Below are 6,000 nucleotides of genomic sequence, written 5' to 3' on the forward strand. Positions count from 1 at the left end.
AAAGCTATGGGACGAGCGCGGACAAGATTCTGGTATGGATCGGCTCTCCGGATTCACCCCACCCAGGGGAAGCCCCGCGTGTTCCTGAACTTACGGAGTACCGGCTGTAGTTTTGTTGGGGGTTTGGTTGGCTTTGGTCTGACGGTGCTTGCCTCTCTTTCGTAAGAACCTGCTCGCGGGACCCACTCATTTTATCCGCTGTTGGTGGCTCCTCTGAGGGTCAGATGCAGGCTCCAGGATAGGCTTTTCCTCGTAAAGTTCGCCGAGCATAACATTTGAGACAGCACCTTCTTCCTGGGAGAAGAAAGGGCACACAGTCTTTTCAGGGGTGCCCAGGGGTTCAACACGGAGTTCCCACGCTTCCTTGGGAGCTGCACCCCCTCTGTCAGGCCGATGGAGGCCGGGAGCTTTACTGTGGACTCTGGGTGCCTAGGTAAGAAGGTGGCCTCGTTCATTTCCACCACTCTCGACGCTTCCAACGTGGACGGAGTGCCACTTCCCTCATACCTGGCTCTTAGTCTGCAGTCTAGGGTATGGCTAACAGTTTATTTTTTAAATGGGGGCGGGGTGGCAGCGAGGGATGGATGAAACCAGTTTGCTTCCACCTGGCGTAGCACACAGTACACTTAAGGGCCTGAATTCTCCAGTGAGAGAGCATCAGTGGCTTGGACACAACTTGTTATCATGTGAACTGTTGGTGGGTATGCAAGCGTCTCTATGACGGCTTCACAGGCCAAACTGCTTTTGCTTAGTGACCCACGCTCCCCTCAGCTGCCTTCCAAGTAGCCATCTTGGGAGCTGCATCACAAAGAGACGTTTCGCAATCAGTTAACAAGAAACTTGGTTGTGACCACAAATTATGGCAAAAATCCCAGCTCCACTGGCCCCTTTGCATATTGCATAGAGACAGTACATCCCAAACCTGGGAATATTCCTGTAACCTCCACCCCCAGATGTCAGACCTGTGGCCATATTTGAATGAGGGCCCAATACCCAATAATCTTGGAAGCCCTTTAGGCACTCTATCCTTGCACCTCCTTCAGACCAGTGAGTAACAGGTGCCTGTTACTCATTGCACAGCTGATGGAGGCCTTTTACCATGACGGTTCCTCTGGTTCTCCTGGCTCTCTGAGCTGGTGGTGGTGTTTTAATAAAAACTATAATAGACAAACCAGAAGAACATACAGGTTGAAGAAATTTTGGCCAAAAAATAAGTATAATAGACAAATAAAATGTTACATATTTAAAGGAGATAGCGCAGTGATTTGACGTATGTCTGCTTTGTGAAATGATTGCCACAGTCAGGTTAACACATCCATCACCTCACAGCTACCTTTTTTTTTTAAAGTGTGTAGTTGAGCTTTTGAATTTGAGAACTTCCTCCTGCCACTGAGAAGCAACTGTGAACGTGACTAACCTCTGGTCAAAACAGCCTCCAACTTGACATCCTGCAAGTCTGAACTAAATTCTGTAGGTGGGATGAGCTCTAGGAAGTTCTGTTGTATAAACACTATGGATCTTGCAATTAAGCCCAGTCCCTAAGCCTTTGACTTCACCAACAGGTGTCTTCCCTCATGGAGTGCTAGTCTCATGAAAGCCAGCTGACAAGAAGCAGTGAAGGAGCCCACCCTGCTCCCAGGTGAGCAGGCCCTCTATAATGCCAGAGCCTTTCAGTGAAGGCAAACGGCTGATGGCCTGCTGCAGTGGGTGTCCCATGTGATGAGCTGAATTTCACAGGGGACTTTGTAGTCAGTGCATTGCCCACCCCCACTCTCCCAGGAATCAATGAACAATATCTGTATATCAGCTCATGAACTGTCACTTATGACCCAGCTTTAATGGTCAGGTCTTTGGGACCCCCAGGACTGGACTCGTAAAGAGATCCCATATATTGGATGACCTCCCCTTGGAAACATAAGTTTTCAGATTCAATATTTACATTATATGCATAGTTATATGAAATAGCCACACCTAGAGAACAGTGTTGAGACAAGCATATGTGGGAAAAGCCAACACGTGTGGCCATTACCTCTTGCTGTTGTTTAGTTGCTAAGTCACAGGCGACCCCATGGACTGTAGCCTCCCAGGCTCCTCTGTCCATGGGATTTTCCAGGCAAGAGTACTGGAGTGGGGTGCCATTTCCTTCTCCAGGGGATCTTCCTGACCCAGGGATCGAACCCGGTCTCCTGCATTGCAGGTGGAGCCATCACCTCTGCTGCAGACCAGTGGGCTGTGCTCAAGTCTACCGTAGCTGTAATGGAACCGCCATAAAGCTTGAGATGCCTAGAGAGGAATCATGGAAGTGAGTCTTCACTGCAAAGACCTGTATCGTTGGTCCACTATCCTAGAGTCCTCAGCGAGGACTTCCACAGAGCCACCTGGCCTGTCTTCCCCTATTGGCAGCTTGCTCAAGAGTGACTGGGCCCCCTGTCGACCTGAGCTCCTCAAGGGCTTTTGCACCTGCTGTGATCTCAACAGGTGAATGGGTGGATGTTTCATTTTGTTCAGATCTACGTAGATACGCTTGACCACTTTGTCCCAGATATTTTATGGTCACCCTCCCCTGCCCACTGTCTGTGCCACTGGAAAGTAGCAACTCCTGGGCCAGAAAGGAAGATGATCTGGATCATCCCGCTGTGGAGGTGACACCTCTCAGCTGATCAGGCGTGAACATGGCTGACCCCAGAAGTGCACTGAGGTCCAGGGCAAACGAGCAACTTTTTTTTCTTCTCTTTTTACCAACATGGACCAGCAGTTTCAAATGTCCTTCCCCTAATATTCTAGTTCTCATGATGTTGAAAGTCTCACCTTCACCTAACCCGCTGCAGGTTCCCAAGGGCCAGCGGCCGATCAAGACAAGCGTGGAAGGTCCTGGAGGTTCATTTCCTCTTATTTTGGGAGCTTATTGGAGAAATGGCTCAAAAAGACTGAGTTAGCACAATAGAAAAATATACTGATTCCAGCTCCTGGGCTTAAAAAAATTTTTTTTTATTGGAGTATAGTTGCTTTACAATGTTGTATTAGTTTCTGCTGTAAGCAAAGTGAGTCAGCTATATACATATATACATATATTTTGTCTCTTTTTTTGGATTCCTTCCTATTTTAGGTCACCACATAGAATTGAGTAGAGTTCCATGAGCTATACAGTTCATTCACATTAGTTATCTATTTTATACAGAGTAGTGTGTATATGTCGACCCCAATCTCCCAGTTCATCCCACCTCTTCCTCCCTTGGTAAAGATAAGTTTGTGTTTTTACATCTGTGACTTTATTTCTGCTTTGCAAATAAGTTCATTTGTACCATTTTTTTTCTAGATTCCACAATATAAGCAGTATTATACATTCATCTTTTTTGGACTTCACATTGTATGACAATCTTTTTTTTTAATTTATTTTAATTGGAGGCTAATTTAAAATATTGTAGTGGTTTTTGTCATACATTGACATGAATCAGCCTTGGGTATACATGTGTCCCCCATCCTGACCCTCCCTCCTACCTCCCTCCCCATCCCATCCCTCAGGGTCATCCCAGTGCACTGGCCCTGCGTCTCATGCATCAAACCTGAACTGGTGATCTATTTCACATATGTTTCAATGCTATTTCAGTACACATGTTTCAATGCTGTTCTTTCAAATCATCCCACCCTCACCTTCTCCCACAGAGTCCAAAAGTCTGTTCTTTACATCTGTGTCTCTTTTGCTGTCTCACATATAGAGTCATTGTTACCATCTTTCTAAATTCCATATATATGCATTAATATACTATATTGGTGTTTTCCTTTCTGACTTACTTCACTCTGTATAATAGGCTCCAGTTTCATCCACCTCATTAGAACTGATTCAAATGCATTCTTTTTAATGGCTGAGTAATACTCCATTGTGTATATGTACCTTGCATCCCTGGGATGAAGCCCACTTGGTCATGATGTGTGATCTTTTTAATATGTTGTTGGATTCTGTTTGCTAGAATTTTTTAAGGATTTTTGCATCTATGTTCATCAGTGATACTGGCCTGTAGTTTTCTTTTTTTGTGTGGCATCTTTGTCAGGTTTTGGTATTAGGGTGGTAGATTAGGTGACCTCATAGAATGAGTTTGGCAGTTGACCTTCCTCTGCAATTTTCTGGAAGAGTTTGAGTAGGATAGGTGTTAGCTCTTCTCTAAATTTTTGGTAGAATTAACCTGTGAAGCCATCTGGTCCTGGGCTTTTGTTCGTTGGAAGATTTCTGATTACAGTTTCAATTTCCGTGCTTGTGATGGGTCTGTTAAGATTTTCTATTTCTTCCTGGTTCAGTTTTGGAAAGTTATGCTTTTCCAAGAATTTGTCCATTTCTTCCACGTTGTCCATTTTATTGGCATATAGTTGCTGATAGTAGTCTCTCATGATCCTTTGTATTTCTGTGTTGTCTGTTGTGATCTCTCCATTTTCATTTCTAATTTTGTTGATTTGATTCTTCTCCCTTCTTTTCTTGATGAGTGTGGCTAATGGTTTGTCTATTTTATTTATCTTCTCAAAGAACCAGCTTTTAGTTTTGTGGATTTTTACTATAGTCTCCTTTGTTTCTTTTTCATTTATTTCTGCCCTAATTTTTATGATTTCTTTCCTTGTACTAACCCTGGGGTTCTTCGTTTCTTCTTTTTCTAGTTGCTTTAGGTGTAGAGTTAGGTTATTTATTTTACTTTTCTCTTGTTTCTTGAGGTAAGCTTGTATTGCTGTGAACCTTCCCTTTAGCACCATAGGTTTTGGGTTGTTGTGTTTTCATTTTCATTTCTATGCATATTTTGGTTTCTTTTTTTGATTTCTTCTGTGATTTGTTGGTTATTCAGAAGCATGTTGTTTAGCCTCTATATGTTTGTATTTTTAAGAGTTTTTTCCGGTAGTTGGCATCTAATCTTACTGCACTGTGATCAAAGAAGATGCTTGAAATGATTTAAATTTTTTTGAATTTACCAAAGCTAGATTTATTGCCCAGGATGTGATCTATCCTGGAGAATGTTCTGTGTGCACTTGAGAAAAAGGTGAAATTCATTGTTTTGGGGTGAAATGTCCTGTAGATATCAATTAGGTCTAACTGGTCCATTGTATCATTTAAAGTTTGTGTTTCCTTGCTAATTTTCTGTTTAGTTGATCTATCCATAGGTGTGAGTGGGATATTAAAGTCTCCCACTATTGTTGTGTTATTCTTAATTTCCCCTTTCAACTTGTTAGCATTTGCCTTACATATTGTGGTGCTCCTATGTTGGGTGTGTATATATTTATAATTGTTATATCTTCTTGGATTGATCCTTTGATCATTATGTAGTGTCCTTCTTTGTCTCTTTTCACGGCCTTTATTTCAAAATCTATTTTATCTGATATGAGTATTGCTACTCCTGCTTTCTTTTGGTCTCTATTTATGTTAAATATCTTTTTCCAGCCCTTCACTTTCAGTCTGTGAGTGTCCTTTGTTTCTAGGTGGGTCTCTTGTAGACAGCATATTTCGGGTCTTGTTTTTGTATCCATTCAGCCAGTCTGTCTTTTGATTGGGCCATTCAACCCATTTACATTTAAGGTAAGTATTGATAAGTATCATCACGTTGCCATTTACTTTGTTGTTTTGGGTTTGGGTTTATACACCCTTTCTGTGTTTCCTGTCTAGAGAAGATCCTTTAGCATTTGTTGAAGAGCTGGTTTGGTGGTGCTGAATTCTCTCAGCTTTTGCTTGTCTGTGAAGCTTTTGATTTCTCCATCTTTGAATGAGCTCCTTGCTGGGTACAGTCATCTGGGCTGTAGGTTTTCTCTTTCATCACTCTAAGTATATCCTGCCATTCCCTTCTGGCCTGAAGAGTTTCTATTGTGAAAGATCAGCTGTTATCCTTATGGGAATCCCCTGGTGTGTTATTTGTTGCTTTTCTCTTGCTGCTTTTAATATTTGCTTTTTGTGTTTGATCTTCATTGATTTGATTAATATGTGTCTTGGGGTGTTTCGCCTTGGGTTTATTCTGTTTGGAACTCTCTGGG

This window comes from Capricornis sumatraensis, chromosome 10 (genome assembly GCF_032405125.1).
Source record: "Capricornis sumatraensis isolate serow.1 chromosome 10, serow.2, whole genome shotgun sequence".
Classification (NCBI taxonomy): Eukaryota; Metazoa; Chordata; class Mammalia; order Artiodactyla; family Bovidae; genus Capricornis; species Capricornis sumatraensis.